The sequence below is a fragment of the Oryctolagus cuniculus genome, chromosome 3 (genome assembly GCF_964237555.1).
Source record: "Oryctolagus cuniculus chromosome 3, mOryCun1.1, whole genome shotgun sequence".
Lineage (NCBI taxonomy): Eukaryota > Metazoa > Chordata > Mammalia > Lagomorpha > Leporidae > Oryctolagus > Oryctolagus cuniculus.
Genome location: NC_091434.1, coordinates 63,832,600 through 63,852,519, shown reverse-complemented (window position 1 = coordinate 63,852,519; position 19,920 = coordinate 63,832,600). Strand labels below are relative to the sequence as shown.

General features: G+C 43.9%; 1 protein-coding gene across 21 annotated transcripts in view; it reads right to left on the bottom strand.

Annotated features, from left to right (window-relative positions):
• Positions 1–19,920, bottom strand: part of NFE2L2 (NFE2 like bZIP transcription factor 2) — a 186,040-nt gene that overhangs the window by 52,471 nt on the left and 113,649 nt on the right. For 8 of the 21 annotated variants that reach the window (XM_070070635.1, XM_070070638.1, XM_070070641.1 and 5 more), the window contains one exon: positions 8,830–8,940. The exons of the other annotated variants lie outside the window; for them this stretch is intronic. The gene's annotated coding sequence lies outside the window, so the exon portion shown is untranslated. The remainder of the gene's footprint in view (positions 1–8,829; positions 8,941–19,920) is intronic. 21 annotated transcript variants of the gene reach the window in all.

The following is a 19,920-nucleotide window of genomic DNA, read 5'->3' as shown; positions in this document are numbered from 1 at the left end:
AAGACCACGGCCACTTGAGACTTGCCACGTCTGATACTGAGCAGCTAACAATTATTCACTCAGTGTTTAGATGTAGCTTTGCACACAAAATGTTTCAACTGCAAAAGTGTTTGAAGTTCACGAGCAACTGAAGTATACTTGAGTATTTATACCCACATTGTTGGGTTTTTCCACCTTTTTTAAAAAATATTTTATTTATTTGAGAGGTGGAGTTACAGAATGGAAAGTAGGAGAGACAGAGGAAGGTCTTCTATCTGCTGGTTCACTCCCCAAATGGCCACAACGCCTGGAGCTGGGCCAATCCAAAGCCAGGAGCCAGTGGTCTTTTCCGGGTCTCCCATGCGGGTGCAGGGGCCCTAGCACTTAGGCCATCTTCTACTGCTTTTCCAGACGCATTAACAGAGAGCTGGATCAGAAGAGGAGCAGCTGGGATACGAACTGATACCCATATGGGATGCTGGCACCTCGCCGGAGGGTTAGACTACTACGCCACAGTGCCGGACCGCCTATCCTTTTAAAATTAAAAAAGGAGTCATAAACAGTGTGTGGGGGAAAATGGGGAGGTTACTAAAACCATCAGAGATGGACAATACAAGTTCTCTGATATTGGTATAAAGAAAGAGGATTAAATTGGGGTCATTTGAAAACATTATTTTCCAGAATGAAAATATTCATTTTTTTATTCATTTTTAAAAAGATTTATTTATTTATTTGAAAGTAAGAGTTACAGAGAGGAAGAGGTAGAGGGAGAGGGAGAGGGAGAGGGAGAGGGAGAGGGAGAGGGAGAGGGAGAGAGAGAGAGAGAGAGAGAGAGAATCTTCCATCTACTGGTTCACTCCCCAGATGTCTGCAATGTCAGGAGCTGGGCTGATCAGAAATCAGGAGCTTCTTCAAGGTCTCCCATGCAGGTGCAAGGGCCCAAGGACTTGGGCCATCTTCCACTGCTTTCCCTGGCCAGAGCAGAGAGTTGGATAGGAAGTGGAGCAGCCAGGACTCAAACCGGCACCCATATGGGATGCCAGCACTGCAGGCTACATCACAGCACCAGCCCCTAAGATTTATTTTTGTGAAAAAGTTTTCTAGGCAAACTCCAATTAATAAGAAAAAATCCAATGCCTACCTCTTCTGTGAATAAAATAAAGCTGTAATTCTCTTTGTCAACTAATGTTCAGATGATCTCACATAATTTTCCTCTCAGAATCCTTTGGGTAAACATTGGAGATTATAATAACCAAAAGTATTCAATTATGATTTTTAAAAGAATAATGTTTTAAAACTTAACAAATCAGACATTAGCAAAGTTATCAATTTTTTTCACAGTATCAGATTTGGCAAATTTGCATCAAAGTAAGGTGGCAAAAATCATATAGATCAAAGCATCAACTCATTTGTCTCCCCTCTTTCACATACTGGGTGACTGAGGACGATGCACTCACTTTTTATTTTATTTTAAAAATTTAAACTTTTTTTAAAATTTATTTTTTAAGGAATACAAATTTCATAAGTACAATTTTGTTGATATAGTGATTCTTCCACCATACCCGCCCTCCCACCCACACTCCCACCCCTCCTCCTCCTCCTCCCGTTCCCCTTGCCAGTCCCATTCTCCATTAAGAATCCTTCTCAGTTAACTTTGCACACAGAAGACCAACTGTATACTAAGTAAAGATGTCAACAATTTGCACACACACACACACACACACACTGAGAACTGGTTTTACAGTTAGCTCTCATAATACAACTCATTGAGGACAGAGGTCCTGCATGGGGAGTAGTGCACCGTGACTCCAGTTGTTGATTTAATAATTGACACTCTTATGGATGCATTCACTTTTATTGTGAGGGAGGAGCTGATTTTAGGAGACACTTGACTAAATGACCAGGAAGGAAGATAAGGCACATTCTTTTCTCCACTTATTCTAATACTTAAAAAATAATTTTAAAAAAGACAAAAAAGCTCTTTTGGTCTTTTGTTTCTTGATAACCACCAGAAAAAAATCATTTAATGAAATAAAGGATTTCTTTGTTCTTTTTTTTTTTTTAAGATTTATTTATTTATTTGAAAGTCAGAATTACACACAGAGAGAAGGAGAGGCAGATTGAGAGAGAGAGAGAGAGAGAGAGAGAGAGAGAGAGAGAGAGGTCTTCCATCTGCTGGTTCACTCCCCAATTAGCCGGCAACAGCCGGAGCTATGCTGATCCAAAGCCAGGAGCCAGGAGCTTCCTCTGGGTCTCCCACATGGGTGCAGGGGCCTAAGGACTTGGGCCATCTTCCACTGCTTTCCCAGGCCACAGCAGAGAGCTGGATCGGAAGTGGAGCAGCCTGGACTCAAAACGGCACCCATATGGGATGCCGGCACTGCATGCAGTGGCTTTATCGGCTAGCCACAGTGCCAGCCGCTCTTTGTTATTTTATTTTGCAATACTTGAAAGCATAAAATGTTACATTTCCAAATATATATATATATATATGTCTATTTTTTCCTGCACCATGTATAGTAAAAGAACATACTTTTTGTTCATTTGTTTCAATGCATTACACTTCATCTACAATTTCATTACAAGTACACAGAAAATAGGCAAGCATGGCTTTTACAATGTTAATTATTTTTTCTATAAAGGGAGGTTTTTTTTTTTTTTTTAAAGTACTTGAGCAGTTTGCCCAGTAATGAGATGCATAATGCATGTACCTTGTTCTTGTATATTTTTAAAGGAGATATAAAATAAAGGTTCAGTAATTTTCACTCAGATGTTTATCTTTTTAAAAATAGTGTTGCAGTTTTTTGCTTTGCATTAATTTTCAAAACTCCTTGTTAAAGCTGGCGCCGTGGCTCAATAGGCTAATCCTCCGCCTTGCGGTGTCAGCATACCGGGTTCTAGTCCCGGTCGGGGCGCCGGATTCTGTCCCGGTTGCCCCTCTTCCAGGCCAGCTCTCTGCTGTGGCCAGGGAGTGCAATGGAGGATGGCCCAAGTGCTTGGGCCCTGCACCCCATGGGAGACCAGGAGAAGCACCTGGCTCCTGGCTTCGGATCAGTGTGGTGCGCCGGCCGCGGTGCGCCGGCTGCAGTGCGCCAGCTGCGGCAGCCATTGGAGGGTGAACCAACGGCAAAGGAAAACCTTTCTCTCTGTCTCTCTCTCTCACTGTCCACTCTGCCTGTCAAAAAACCAACCAACTAACCAAACAAACAAACAAAACAAAACAAAACAAAAAAAAACCTCCTTGTTAGACGTTTTTCTCCTCTGGCACACTTCACCTTCTAACAGGCAATGTAAAAAGGCCACCATTCTGCCTTCTGATGGCACTCTAGTGACGAAACAGCACATGGAATTCAGAACGCTTGTTGAAATCACTTCACCAATGACATTCATGACTGCGGGCTCACACATGATGTCTCATCCCAGAGTACATTCAGAGAGAGCTGTGACTTTGCTAGGAGAAGAAAACGATTCTTGGAAGTCTCTCAAAGTGACAGCTTGTGCCAGTGAATAGTTAAGGGCCATCTGTCTCCTCCCTTCTCATTGGCTCAGAGCAGGGACATTAAAGGTCAGTCACGGGTGGGAGCTATGGCGTTGTGGGTGAAGCTGCTGCCCGCAGTGTCGGCCTCTCATGGGGGCGCTGGTTCAAGTCCCGGCTGCTCTGCTTCTGATCCAGCTCTCTCTATGGCCTGGGAAATCCTTGGGCTCCTGCACCTGCGTGGGAGACCCGGAGGCAGCTCTTGGCTCCTGGCTTCAGATCGGCCCAGCTCTGGTTGTTGTGGCCATTTGGGAGAATGAACCAGCAAATGGAAGACCTCTCTCTCTCTCTCTCTCTCTCTCTTTCTCTCTGCCTCTGCCTCTCTGTAAGTCTATCTTTCAAATAAATAAAAAACAAATCTTTAAAAAAAAAGCCATCAGTGCTGTTGGATGAATTGAACCATTTGGCTTTCGTACCATTTGATATTTCTTTTTTTAAAGATTTATTTATTTACTTGAAAGATAGACTTACAGAGAGAGGCAGGGCCACAGAGAGAGAGAAGTCTTCCATCTGCTGGTTCACTCCTCTATACCATTTGATTTTTAAACAAGCACTCTTTTATATTTAATATTTGACTAAGTAATACATATATATGATTCAAACATTAAAAAAATACAAAAGGTAAAAAGTCTCTCTTCCTATCCTATCTTCCATTTCCATTTTTCTACCCCCAGTCCACTCTTACTGGGTTCTTGAAATCACTACAGGATTGTCTATGTAATACAAATAAATACTAATATATATTCTATATTTTCCTTTTTCACACACAAGGTAGCCAACAGTGCATGTTGCTCTATACCTTGTATTTTTCATTAAAAATCTCTTGGGGGCAGATGGTTGGCCTAGTGGTAAAGATGCTGGTTAAATCACCAACATCTTGCACTGGAGTGCCTTCATTCAACTCCTGGCTGTACAGCCTAATTTTAGCTTCCTGCCAGTGTAGACCATGGGAGGCAGCAGGTGACAGCTCAAGCATTTAAGCCCCTGTTACCCATATAGATCTGGGTTGAGTTCCCAGCTTGATTTCAGCCATTGAAGGCATTTAGGAAGTGAACCAATAAATAGGAGCTCTATTCCTGCACCTGTCTCTTTGCCTCTCAAATTAAGAAAAAAATCCCACTTTTTCCCATATTATAGAACATATACATTATATTCTTTTTCTATGTATTTATTTTATATTGGCTGCATGTTTTATTAATAAGTGAATTATGATTTATTTAAACTAGTTTTATATCAAGAATGGGTTATTTCTAATCTTGCAATTGTAAATAATGAATAATCTATATATCTAGGTCATTTTTTAATTTTGATTTTTTAAAAAAGATTTATTTATTTATTTGAAAGTCAGAGTTATAGAGAGAGAAAGAGAGAGAGAGAAAGATCTTCCATCTGTTGGTTCACTCCCCAGATGGCAGAAATGGCCAGGGCTTGGTCAGGCTGAAGCCAGGAGCCAGCAGCTTTTTCCAGGTCAAACACATGGGCCATCTTCCATTGCTTTCCTAGGCACATTAGCAGGGTGCTGGATCAGAAGTAGAGCAGTTGAGACACAAACTAGTGCCCATATGGAATACTGGCATTGTAGGCAGTGGCTTTACTTGCCATACCACAATGCTGGCCCCTAAATTTTTAATTTTTTAGAAGATTTTATTTATTTATTTGAGAGGTGGGAGTTACAGAGAGGGGGAGACAGAGAGAAAGGTCTTCCATCTGCTGGTTCACTCCCCAAATGGCTGCAACAGCCAAAGCTGAGCTGATCCAAAGCCAGGAGCCAATAGCTTCTTCTGGGTCTTCCATCTGGGTGCAGGAGCATAAACATTTGGGCCACCTTCCACTGCTTACCCAGGTGCATTAGCAGAGAGCTGGGGTGGAAGTGGAGCAGCTGGAAGTCAAACTGGAACCCATATGGGATGCTGGTGCCGCAGGAGGCAGCTTTACCCACTATGCCATAGCACCGGCCCCAAGATTTACGGGTCTTGAAAAATTTTCCTCCATGGTGTCTCATCAATTTACAATCTCATAAAACAATTATTGAACTTATGGATTTTTTAAAAGATTTATTTATTTATTTGAAAGTCAGAGTTACACAGAGAGAGGAGAGGCAGAGAGAGAGAGAGAGGTCTTCCATCCGCTGGTTCATTTCCCAAATGGCTGCAACGTCCAGAGCTGAGCTGATCCGAAGCCAGGAGCCAGAAGCTTCTTTCCCGGGTCTCCATGCGGGTCCAGGGGCCCTAGTACTTGAGTCATCACCTGCTGCCTCCCAGGTGCATTAGCAGGAAGCTGGAATTGGAGGCAGAGCCAGGACTCAATTAGGCACTCTGAGATACATATTTCTCTTCTGGTTATTATCCTACTGACCTCAGTGTATATTTGAGAATTACCTTATCAAGCTCAACAGAAGTTGGTTTGCTTTGGGGTCGGAGGACTGCATTAAAATTTTAAATTAACCTAGAGAGATTTGGTTTTTAACACTTTCAAATTTTCCTGCCCAAGTATGTCTTTCTACCTAGTCAATGCTAATTGGGGTTCTTTGGTTTTAATGTTTTCTATGTATAGGGCTTGTGCATTTCTTCTGAAATGTATTCCTAGAGTTTTTCTCTTTGTTTTGTTGCTGCTAATTTTAAAAAGGCCCTTCATCCTTATAAATTTGAATAGGTTTTTACTTGCATATATGAGACTGATTGCTTTCTGGTATTAATTTACATCTTTTCATGGAACTGTTTTATAGTTTACAGTAATTTGTTAGTTGAGTGTTCGCTTTGAAAGCATATAACCAGGGGCCGGTGCTGTGGTGCAGTGGGTTAACGCCTTGGCCTGAAGCGTCGGCATCCCATATGGGTGCCGGTTTGAGTCCAGGCTGCTTCACTTCCCATCCAGCTCTCTGCTGTGGCCTGGGAAAGCAGCAGAAGATGGCCCAAGTCCTTGGGTCCCTGCACCCGTGTGGGAGATCTGGAAGAAGCTTCTGGCTCCTGGCTTCGGTTCGGCGCAGCTCTGGACGTTGCAGCCATTTGGGAAATGAACCAGCGGATGGAAGACCTCTCTCTCTCTCTCTGCCTCTCCTCTCTCTGTGTAACTCTGACTTTCAAATAAATAAATAAATCTTTTTTTTTTTTTTAAAGAAAGCATACAGTCATATCCTCTGCAAATAGTTAAAGTGTTTTTTCTTTTTTTCATACTTTAAGTTTTTATCAGATCTAGTTGTGACTGCTAGTACCTTCAGCAAAATTGTAATAGTGATAATGAGTATTCTTCTCTTGTTCCTAAATTCAGTGGGCTGATTCTAGTATTTTCCCAGTAAGCAGAATGCTAGCTAGCTGTATTTTTTTTTCAAGTTAAAGAAGTATTCATCTGTTCCTATTTTAGTGAGTACTTTTTATTAGTTATGAAACCAGGAGCATTTTAGTAAACAACAATGACAATGAACATGTTCTTCAGACCTTTCCGCTCTCCTGCCTTCCCTCCAGTCTCCTGCTCGCCTCCCATTGGCTGGTCCTAGACAGAAGCCAGAGGGGAGGACGTCCCAGCTGCTCAGCTTCCTAGAACTCAGAGCAGGTAGAGAAGAAGCATAGGGTGAGGCTCTGGAAGACTGACAGGCTATGTCCAGTGCAGAAGTCAATATCAGTTGACAAAAGAGCTTATCTCTTTATGAACTGAGAACAAAAAGTTTATTATGGGTTCCAATAAGCCATTATCTTAAAGCAAGTAGCATTGCCTTTGCTTATTAAAAAAAATGGGAAAGAGAAGTGTGAGGTTCCAGTCTGGGGCACTTTTCCATGAAAAGCTGCTGTACCAACCTTTTCTAGATCTCTGGTAAGCAGACCACTGAGTTATATTTCCTGGTCATAAATTCAAGTTCAGGATCAGCTTTGGGACATGATTTCCCCTATCTGTACTACCTTATTTTTTAAAAGCTTGCCACTCCTTCCTCAGAACTAAAAATAAAGTTGTGACAGGTCAACTGGCAGCACCGGAACCAGACACTGTATCTTCTGGGAAGGATCCAGCAGGTCGTGCCCGTTTTACTGGCGCCTTGGCCAGTCTCCAGGAGTGTTCTGTCCAGGCCTGCCTCACATGCCCTCTGCATCTGCAGGCTTGGCTTGGCGGGCAGCAAGTTCACCTGACTGTTCCATGTGATACCCTCCCTGTTGGGCTGCTTCTCTTCTGCCAGCATTTCAAGATGCCTCCAAGCTCCACAGCAATGCTGGCCCTCTTCTGCACAGGCTGCATATGCAGGAGACATCCTGGGCCCAAGACAGAGTTGCCAGAGACAATACAGGATGCTCAGTTAATTTGCATTTCAGATGAGGTCTAATTTTTGGTCTAAGTATTTCCCAAGTATTGCATGGGACATACTTAGAGTTGTAAGAATTATTTGCTGTTGATGTGAAATCCAAGTCCAACTGGGCATCCTGTATTTTTCTTTGCTAAATTTGGCAACCCTCATCACAGAGCTCTTCCCAAAATAATCTTCCACTTTGCTCTCTGCCACCAACCACCCTCCCAACTTCGCAGTTCTGCCATTAGGATTATACTCATTAAGTGTTAAGATAGCCAAGGAGGGATAGTAACTATGCAGGTTGTTGTTAAGATTCACTTCTGAGGCTTTTGCTCCTGACTTTAATCCTTACGAGGAGGGATGAGTGTATCAGATTGATAAACATGGGGATATTTCAGTGGGGATTGAGAACAAGCGTGGTGGATCACGAAAAACTTAGATTCTAGCAGATGTGTGTATGGGTAGGGATGAAGGCAGGGGTGTCTGGGGGTATCTTAAAGCAATGCGTGCAGAAAGAGAATGCTGTTGGGTCGAACTGCCCCCTTTACCAGGTTTTGCCCTGATGCTCCAAACTCAAAAATCTCTTATTGTGTTTTCTCTTTCTTTTCCTGAAGTTCCCCTGTTTTACGCTTTAACTGTGGGTCTAGTCATATTTTCTTGAAGTTCCTGTTTTTTTTTTTTTAGGACAGCAAGGTCATGCTATGCTGGCCTGATTCCAAGCCACTCCAATCAGAGCTTGCCAGCATTTCCGCATACCAGCTGTCTTTCACCTAATCCTGCACTTTCCCCAGGCCCCCTGGCAGGGTGTCAGTTTTGAGCATTGCTCCTGAGTTCTTGTGTGGCCACCTCATAATAAACTTTCTGCAGAAGATGGTGGCTTCAGTATTTGGCTTTCCTATGTCCATGGACAAACAGACTCATCCTGGGTTGCTAACAAGAATACTGAAGAGAGCTTAAAATCCGACAATTTTGTCTGGCTGGGATCTCTGCATCCTTTTCTTCTTACCTCCTCTTTTCCTTCCATCCTTTTTTCAACACTCACCTACCCCCGGATACAGGGGCATGAATTAGAGACTTGATCCCAACAGAAGAGAAGCGGGAGGTGTGTGGAAAAAACAACCATCAACCAACCAAGGACCGGGAGTGAAATAGCCTGGGAGGAGAAGTAAAACCAAGAAGGTTTTTAAAATTAGGCCCTTGACATTTAAGCAAAAAAGTCCAAAGTTAGCTAAGGATAACCACTTATTGCAGGATTCAAAACCTCCGAATGACAAAACTGCTGAAGAAGGAAGTGATGGTGACATGGGTACCCTGCTGATCTGTCTCTGTGGTCAAGTACTTCTCCATTCCCAACCTTAATGCAGCCACACGCGGCCCAGATGCAGCAACAGCATTCCTGCTGCAGCCTTTGTCAGCCAGACAACTACTGCTGGTACAGCGGCCCTGTCTCTATGAGGTGAATACACCAGACCGCAGCCTTACTTTCTAAGACTGACTCGGTGTAACCAGCTTGCCCAAATGCTGTGGCCCCAGAGCCTGAGTCTGCTCAGTCATGACGCAGACACGGTACGGCTGCTCTCATGCGACATGCAAGTTCACACCTGGAGACTTGCCCAATCAAGGGTCCTAACCTGGGAAAATCGTGTTTGTGGTCATTTCCCTACATGGCATTTAAAATATTTGTTTCTTATTTATTTTCATTTTATTTGAAAGGTAGAGAGAGAAAGACAAAAATCGAGAGAGAGAGAGAGAGAGAGAAAGAGAGAGAGAGAGAGAGAGAGAGAGAGAGAGAGAAATTGATCTCCCACTTACTGGTTCACTCTCCAAATGCCCCCAATATCCAGAAGTAAACCAAGCTAAAACAAGGAGGTCAGAATTCAATCTGAGTTTGCCATATGAGTGGCAGGGACCCAAGTGCTTGAACCATTCATTGTCTTCTGCTTTCTGGGATGCACATCAGCAGGAAGCTGAATTGGAAGCAGAGTTGGAACTTGGGAACTTGAACCCAGGCACTCTGATATGGGATGCATGTATCCCAAATGGCACATATTTTTAAAACTTATATGAAAGGCAGAGTTACAGAGGGAGGAAGAGACAGAGGGAGAAAGAGAAAATTTTCCATCTACTGGTTCACTTCCCAAATGGCTGCAATGGCCAGGCTGGGACAGACTGAAGCCTGGAGCCAGGACATACAAATATCCATCTGGATATCTCAAATGGATGGCAGGGACCCAGGTACTTGAGTCATCTTCCACTGCTTTCCCAGATGTATTAGCAGAGAGCTGGATCCAAAGTGGAGCATCCAGGACTTAAACCAGTGCCCACAAGGGATGCCAGCATTGCAGGAGGCAGCTTTACCACCTGAGCCACAGCCTGCACCTCCACGTGGCATCTTAAGCACTGTGCCAAATACTTGCCCCCTACCTTTCCTGTTTGAGTTCTCCCAAGAAGTCCTGGGACTTCTTGCAAGGATTTGCTCAAGCCCAGCTTGTCCAGAGAAGCAGAGAATTTGGGGCTTCCAACCCAGCACAGTCATCAGCTCATCATGGCTTGTCTGGGACTTTCTTGTCTTGAAAAGTCTCATTCTCCAGGAAGTCCCTCACTCCCACGCACAGAGGAATGGCTGATCACCCTAAGTTCATGACATCTAGGTTTTGTCATCTGAATATCAGTTTCCTACTTTGTAAAATGCTTGGTTAGGTCAATACAGCTTCTAATGTTACCACTATATTTAATAGTCCATGATTCACACTCATGCTCCTGACCTCATGCCTCCACAGCCCAACTCCCAAACAAAATTCACTTGATCCAAGACCTAAGTTTCACATAATCTGATAAATTAATCATCAGTAAGTTAGTGAGAAAAGATAGGGTTCACAGATGAATTTCCATGATGGCTTTGGGAAGAAGGCACATGGCCATAGCTGAGTGACTCTACGCTGGGAAGTTCTGCTGGGAAGCTGGGATGTTTGGCTCTGTGCCCTTCTAAAAGGAAAAGATATTTTTAGGCAGGTGTTAAGATGGGCAGCCTGCAAGAATTGGTTGGATGGGTTAATTTCAGCTGCACATGAGCAAATGGTCACAGGCAAGGCAGTCTTGTCTGACTGGAACCAGCTTTTACACTATGACCTGAATAAAGGCAGCAGCTGAAATCAGAGACTCACAACGAAAGGAAGTATATTGATTGCACTATTTTTTTTCTGATGGATTTGCTTGTTGCCCAAGAATGACATCTAAAATATAGATATGCAGATATCATTCTGAGTAGCTGATTTTAAACTCTGATACTGGGAAACAGGTGAAATGATATGAATTTGCTGATATTTGGCCTTTTTATTGTAAAAGATTTATATATTTATTTTATTTTAAGGGATGAGAGAGAGAGAGAGAGAGAGAGAGAGAGGTGTCTTCTATCTGCTGGGATGACCAAATGACCACAAAGGCTGGGACTGGGCCAGGCCAAAGACAGGAGCCTAGGACTCCAACCAGGTCTCCCATGTAGGAGGCAGGGGCCCAAACACTTGGTCCATCCTCTGCTGCTTTCCCAGGCACATTAACAGGGAGCTGGATCAGAAGCAGAGCAGCTAGGATTTGAACTGGCATTCCCACTGTGCCACAATGATGGCCCTGACAAATGGACACTCACATGGTGCAATCTTATCTATGTTCTTTTCCTTAGTTTCCTCATGTGTGCAGTGTAGATAGGCACCAACTGCGTGAGGATGCCATTAATGAGAAGTCACAGGGCAGTCAGAGCACTCCCGGGCTCAGAGATGTGCTCAGGGATGTCCTGCTGCCACCACCATTACTGATGAAGAAGCACACGGGGTCCTTGGAATCCATCAACTGATCCAAGGAAGTAGGGGGAGCCCACATTCTTCCTGGGACATGGTATTTGGACAAATCAAGTTATTATGGAAATATGTATCTCAATTTTTATTCCACGTTCTTACCCCCACAGAGAAAAGAATTCAAAACAGAGGCGTAGGGCCAGTGCTGTGGTGCAGCAGGTTAACACCCTGGCCTGAAGCACCGGCATCCCAAATGGGCATGGTTTGAGTCCCGGCTGCTCCACTTCCGATCCAGCTCTCTGCTGTGGCCTGGGAAAGCAGTTAAAGATGGCCTAAGTGCTTGGGCCCCTGCACTCATGTGGGAGACCTGGAGGAAACTCCTGGCTCCTGGCTTTGGATCGGCATAGCTCCAGCCGTTGCGGCCAGTTGGGGAGTGAACCAGAGGATGGAAGATTCTCTCTCTCTCTCTCTCTGCCTCTCCTCTCTGTGTAACTCTGACTTGCAAATAAATACATAAGTCTTAAAAACAAACAAACAAACAAACAGAGGTGTAAGCAAGGTGCACAAATGAGAGGAGGATATTTAGAGTTACAGAGAGAATATACATTTTCTGTGAGTGTGGGCAACCCCACATAGAGATACCTGCCATGGTGGGCACAGAGATGCCTAAGCATGGTCAGGCCTGATTAGTACTTAGATGGGAAGAGGAGAGCACGGGAGGAGGCTGGAGAGGAACCAATAAAGGCAGGAAACAAAAAGTCAGAGGGTCACTGCCGCGCGTCAGTCTCCTTTATGGGGCATGGGTGTCCTAACTGAATATACAAATAGAGGAGTTTGGGGAGGGTTTAGTGTGTGTGAGGCTTTCTGGGAGTTTCATGGGACCTCCATGTGGACTTTAATTTCCATGTGGCCTCATGGCATCTTCCCCTTCCTGGTGTAGAAGCAGGTGCATCATGGGAAAGTAGGTTTATACTGGATTGACAGGTAAGCGTTGGAATTACAATGCAAGGCTAGAGGCAGAAATGAAGAGAAAAATCTTCCAACTCAACTATTCCTACCTATTTCTGACTTAATCCCCCCCTATCATTGGCATATTGGTCCCTTAGCTCAATTGGCAAACTTTAGAACGAGGAAAAATAGGATATGACCACAGATTTTTCAAGTCATTTGGAGAATGGAAGGTTTATTTGCCCTCTCAGTACAGACAATTAGTTCCAAAGCTCACCAAAGCACTTTTATGATGGGGTTTTGCTCTAAGAACATCAGGCTCCATCTTTCACCCTATGTTTATTTGTAGCAACCACAGAGCACAGCTATCTTATTTAGCTTAATTACATAAACACACACAGTATACAAAGACATGGCGAAGCACATATGAAACAAATGAGCTAGCCTTATTATGATCAGAGTACAAAAAAGTTACATTGGATTTCTCCTCTCAATAACTAACAGGAAGCAATAAAAAGAGAGGAAACATAAAACATTTGCGGTACTATTAGCATCATAATTAGATAAAATTTATTGACTTACGCAAATTCACTTGGGCTTTTTATAGCTCCAGGATTGTAGGAAATAATTAAGAAATGGATCTTTAGGTCTATTAGTATCTTTCTTCTCTGTAGCATTCTTACATTTTGTCTTTTCACTTCAGGTTCACTTGTTTTATGTTAAGGGAACACCACCTACTTTAAGTCAGATGGTAGCTGAGGAAACCATCTGACTCCGAGCCTAGCACTCTTCACAGTGAGGATCCCACAGATATGCTGTCAGAAATGGGAAAAAGAAAACAACCTTGATTCTGGCTTGCTTAAACCCTCTCTCAGGGCCTCTTTCAAATGTGAGAAAGTTTAGCTCTCAACGTGTATTAACAAAAGGTATTTACAACAGAATGCCTGCTTGTGCCTAATAATGCCCTTGCTCTTTGAATTAATTCTTTCCTGATGACAAAGGCTGGGCTTTTGAACTCCTGGGTATGGCTAGGCAGGGCATTTTTGCTTGACTTGGCTCCATCTTAAATGGGTAGAAAAGGCTTGATTGGGCACCTGGTATTTCATGGCCACTAATTATGCTACAATGGTTACTGTGCATTACTGAAACTTTATTTTTTGGCCAAAGGCCAACTGTACTCTTTAAAACAAACATCTTTTGAAAGCCTAGGGTGCTCTTTAAATGACTTAAAAACCCACTTCATAAATAGGATTTGGCATAAGTCAGATTGTTTTTTAAAGTCAGATTTTCTTAAAAAAGATGCTTAGAGGCCAGCACTGTGGCATAATGGGTTAAGCCACTGTTTGTAATACCCTCATTCCATATGGGCACTGGTTCAAGCCCTGGCTGCTCCTCTAGTGATCCAGCTCCCTGCTAATGTGCCTGGGAAAGCAGTGGAGGATGGCTCAAGTTCTTGGGGCCCTGCAACTATGTAGGAGACTCAGAAGAAGCTCCTGGCTCCTAACTTCAGCCTGGCCCAGCCCTGGCCCTTGTGGCCATTTGGGGAGTGAACCAACTGGTGGAAGATCTCTCTTTTCCTCTCTCTTTCTGTAACTCTTGTTTTAAAAAATATTTATTTATTTATTTGAAAATCAGTGTTACATACACAGAGAGAGAGAGAGAGAGAGAGAGAGAGAGAGAGGTCTTCCATCAGCTGGTTCACTCCCCAATTGGCCACAATGCCCAGAGCTGCGCCGATCTGAAGCCAGGAGCCAGGAGCCTCTTCCAGGTCTCACATGTGGGTGCAGGGGCCCAAGGACTTGGGCCATCTTCTGCTGCTTTCCCAGGCCACAGCAGAGAGCTGGATCAGAAGTGGAGCAGCCAGGACTCGAACTGGTGTCCATATGGGATGCCAGCACTGCAGGTGGCAACTTCACCCACTATGCCACAGTGCCAGCCCCATCTCTGTAACTCTTTACTCTCCCTCCCTCCCTCCCTCTGTATTTCTTTCTTCTTAAAATATTTATTTATTTACTTATTTATTTATTTGAAGGCAGAGTTACAGAGCAGATGCAGAAGCAGAGAGAGAGAGATCTCTGGAGCTGGGTTGATCTGAATCCAGGAGCCAAGAGCTTCCTCTGGGTCTCCCACGTGGGTGCAGGGGCCCAAGAACTTATATCATCTTTTGCTGCTTTCCCAGGCCATTAGCAGGGAGCTACATTGGAAGTGGAGCATTGCCAGCGCCTATATAGGATTCTGGCAATGCAGGCAACTGCTTTACCAGCTATGCCACAGTGCTGGTTCCATCTGTCTTTCAAATACGTAAAATAAATCTTTAAAAAGGAAAAGATGTTTAACTCAGTATCTCTTTGCTTGCTGTTTGGTATGACTTCCTCCATTTTTTTAAGATATATTTATTTCTTTGAAAGAGTTACAGAGAGAAAGGGAGAGGTAACAGACATCTTTCATATAGCTGCAATGGCTAGGGCTGGGCCATGCAGAAACCAGAAGCTTCATCTGGGTCTCCCCATGAGCAGCAGGGCCCAAGCACTTGGGCCATCTTTTGCTGCTTTTCCCAGGCACACCAGGAGGGAGCTGGATTGGAAGTGGAGCAGCCAGGACATGAACCAATGCTCATATGGGATGCTGTCATTGCAGGCGGTGGCTTTATCTGCTGTGCCACAATGCAGGCCCCAGTTTCTTCACTTTTATGGGGTGAGTAGTATATGCTCTACCTCAGCCATATTTTTTTTTAAGACTCATTTATTTATTTATTTGAAAGAGTAACAGAGAGAGAGGAGAGGCAGAGAGAGAGAGAGAGAGAGAGAGAGGTCTTCCATCTGCTGGTTCACTCCCCAATTGGCTGCAACGGCCGGAGCTGTGCTGATCTGAAGCCAGGAGCCAGGAGCTTCCTCTGGGTCTCTCACGTGGGTGAAGGGGCCCAAGGACTTGGGCCATCTTTTACTGCTTTCCCAGGCCATAGCAGAGAGTTGGATTGGAAGAGGAGCAGCCAGGACTAGAACCGGCGGCCATATGGGATGCCGGCACTGCATGCAGTGGCTTTGTCGGCTAGCCACAGCGTCGGCCCCTACCTCAGCCATCTTAATGTCTCCTTTTCCCTTCATCAGTTCGCATGTGTACAGATTTACTCTAGTGTGTGTGCTAATAACTGAGGCAGGGAGTGCTAAATACTTAAATAGCCAGGGAAACAAATCATCTTTCCTCACTGAGCAGATCAGTAAGTCATCTATGGTTAGGCTTTCACAGCTGTGTGCCTTCTGAGAAGACAAGGTCAACTTAAAAAATATATATATATATATATATTTTTTTTCTATCTGAGGGACACAGAGAGAGAGATAGAAAGAGAGAAAGAGAGAAAGAGAGAAAGAGAGAGAGAGAGAGAGAGCGAGCGCGAGCAAGAGAGCAAGCATTCCTATTGATTGGTTCATTCCCAAATGCCTGCAATGGCTGGAGCTGGGCCAGGTTGAAGCCAGGAGCTGGGAACATAGTGTAGGTCTCCTATGTGGCAGGGATCCAACCTTTGAACCATTACCTGATGCCTCCCAGCGTCCACATGAGCAGGAAGCTGGAATTGGGAGTAGAACTGGGTCTTGAACCCAGGCAATCTTTTACAGATGCCAGCATCCTAACTAGTATCTTAAATCTCCAGGCCAAATGCCACTCCACCACCTCCACTCTTAACTGAAAATCTGAGCACCAAGGTGTGGGGTCAAGTCATCAAGGGTGGACTCACAGGAGTTTGGTTGGGGGGGTGGGGTGGGGGATGGTACACTGAAAGTCCCATCAGGCAGGAGCCAGCCCAATCTTACGCTGATTCCCAGGTATAAGAACTCCCCTCCATGCCTCTTCCCCTCACTGCTAGTTTCAGAAAAATGACAGATACTCACCTCCCAAGGACTGGTGAAGTTGGATGTGATCCATGTGTGGTTAAGAAATGGCTTTTGTTGTTGTTGTTGTTGCTCATGGTACTCCCCAACCCTGTCTCCCTCCCTACCTCCATGCCCCGGACAGCAGGCCCTTCTCATATTACATTACATCAAGGGGAGGAAATGATGTGACAGGGTAGAAAGCAAAACAAGAACAACCAAACTTCTGTGAGCTGTGTTTGCTGTTATAAAAACTCTCAGAGGACTAGAGATGGTTTCAAGCATGGCCAAGATATTTGAAGAAAAAGCTCTGAGGAGAGAGGGAAATCGCTGCAAGACTAGAAACTTTCCTCTGCTGAGGAAAAGGACAGAAGATGGGTGAAAGGTGAGAGGGAGGTCTTTCCCTTAACCACACCCCCTATTTCTGGAAGGCAGCACGCCCGGGGAGGAGAATGGCTCTGTGGCATGGGCCTATAGACTATTCCAGACTCTAGAATGGCCCCAATGGAGCAGGGAGCTGCTAGATACAAATGGGCCTGTGAACAGGGCTAGGAAAGGAAGACTGGAAGGAACTGTGGTGGTCATCTTGGTTGGTGCCTCCTCAAAGAGCTCACTTAAGGAACATATGTTTTTCCCAATACCTAGGCACCACCTAATTCCCTCCCAGTACCCCACTCTCATCACACCACAAACTTCAACACATCTTTAAAGGCGGAAATATACCAAAGTGAGGGAAGTCATTGCTGACACTTTTCAACAGAGAGTGGGGGCTTGAAATATAAATTAGGTTGAATTAGAGAGGAGTAAGGATCTAAACCTTGCATCCTTGAATTTGTATATGGAGACCTGTGCATCCAGTGAGCTTCTGGGGGAGTGCAATGTGGTGGAGAGATGGTTGCCCTGAGAATGAGAGGAGAGAGGTGATGTCACTTACTAGTGCATGACTTCAGACAAGTCATGTAACTGCTCTGGGTATCAGAGCCTAGACAATACCATGTGGGTAATCAAACCTGTCCTGACAACTTCTAGTCGTGTTGCAAGCAATGGGATGCTGCTGGTGGATGTCACAGAATACAGGGCGAGGCAGTAAGGCAGCCTACCTGGTATCAGACACAAAGCACAGCTTAAAGAAAAAAATGAGGTAATAATTTCAACATGTTGGAACTTGTAGAAAAGACTAGCTGAGCATGTATTGAATTTTATCTTCCTGGCACACAAAAAGGAAACATTTCCTGGGCAGGTGTTGGGCACAGCAGTTCAGAGACGCCCACAGCCCATATCAGAGTGTGTAGTTTCGTGTCCTAGCTCTACCTCTGATTCCAGTTTCCTGCTGATGTATGCTGTAAGGCAGCTGGTACGGCTCAAGTAATGGGGTCCCTGACACATGCAGGAGATCTGGAGTGAGCTGCAGGTTCCCAGGTCCAGGTGCAACCAGCCCTGGCTGTTGTGGGCATTTAGGGAGTGAACCAGAGGATGGGAAAATTCTGTCTTGTCTCTCTGCCTTTTAAATAAAATGAAAATAAATAGAAATTTAATAAAGTTGACATTTCCCAGCCTCCCTTATAGTTAAGATGGGACCATTTGATTGGATCTTGGATAACAGGATGTGGCAGAAGTCAGGGACGTGCTTGCAGATGTAGCCACACATCCTGTGGTGTGGTCTTATTAATATGTAATCTCTTCTCCCTCTGTGGCAATTGTTGAGGCCAAATTGTGACAGATGAGGGCATTTTAAGATGACAGGAGCCTTAATCTCCAAGTCACCACTAAAGACTCATCTAGGAGAGTCCCTGCCTGCACTGGGCTCTGATGCATGACACAAACCTCTCTTGTTGTCAACAATATTTTGGGTTTCTATATATTTTTTGAAGATTTTATAAAAATTTGTTTGAAAGGCAGAATTATAGAGAGAGGAGGAGGAGAGGAAGGAGAGGGAGAGAGAGAGAGAGAGAAAGAGAGAGCGCTTCCATCACTGGTTCACTCCACAAATGGCTGCAATGGCCAGGGCTGAACCAGACCGAAGCCAGGAGCTTCTTCTGAGTCTCCTACATGGGTGCAGGGACCCAAGTACTTGGGCCATCTTCTGCTGCTTTCCTAGGCACGTTAGCAGGGCACTGGATAGGAAGTGGAGCAGCCAGGACTTGAACCAGTACCCATACGGAGCTTTTTCTGCTATACCACAGCACTAATCCTGGATAACAGCCATTGTAACTGGGATAAGGTGATATATTATAGTGGTTTTTATTTGCATTTCCCTGATGGCTAGTGATCCTGAGCATTTTTTCATGTGTCTGCTGGCCATTTATAGTTCATCCTTTTAAAAATGCTTGTCCATGTCCTTTGCCCATTTCTTAACTGGTTTGTTTCGTTGTTGTTGGGTTTCTTGAGCTCCTTATATTTTCTGGATATTAATCCTTTACATGCATAGTTTACAAATATTTTCTCCCACTTTCTTTTGCCTCTTCACTTTGCTGAGTGTTTCCTTTGTAGTGCAGAAGCTTTTTGGCTTGATATAATCCAATTTGTCTATTTTTGCTTTTATTGCCTGTGCTTCTGGGGTCTTATCCAAGAAGTCCTTGTCTATGCTAATGTATTTCAGAGTTTCCCTAATGTTTTTCTCTGGTAATTGGATAGTATCAGGTTGTAGATTTAGATCCTTGATCCACTGTGAGTTGATTTTTGTATAAGGTGTAGGGTACAGATCCTTTTTCTTCTCCCTACCCTCTGACACCTTTTATTTAAGGTATATAAACATCATGCATTTCATAAGCACAAATTTAGGAACACAGTGATAGTGATTCTTCCCACTATACCCACCCTCCCACCACACTCTCACCCTTCTTCCTCTTCCCTCTCCTATTCAGGTAGGGGTGTTGTTTCATACTTCTGCATGTGGAGATTCAATTTTTCCAACATCATTTGTTGAAGAGGCTGTCCTTTTTCCAGGGAGTGATTTTAGCTCAATTGCCAAAGATTAATTGGTTGTAGATGCTTGAATTAATTTCTGGGGTTCCTATTCTGTTCCATTGGTCTGCATGCCTATTTTTGTGCCAGTACCAGATTGTTTTGATTATGAGTGTCCAGTAGTATGCCTTGAAATCTGATATTGTTATTCCTCCAGTTTTGTTTCTGTTAAGATTGCTTTGACTATTCGGGGTCTTTTGTATTTGTGTTTCCATATGAATTTTAGGATCATTTTTTTCTAGATCTGAGAAGAATGACCTTGGTATTTGGATTGGGATGACATTGAATCTGTAAATTGCTTTGGGTACACATGGACATTTTGATTATATTAATTCCTCAAATCCATGAACATGGAAGATTTTACCTTTGTATAGTCTTGAGAGAAAATCATAGCATTTCTTCATCTTTGTAATGAATGTCAGACAGTGAATTTAGGGAAGTTGTTTTTCTCACTACATTTGTAATTAAAGAAAAATTTTAAACATCCTTACATCTTATGCCCTATCCCAGAATTAAGAAAATAAGGAGCCAAAACCAAACCAAAACCAAAAAAGATAACCTGTG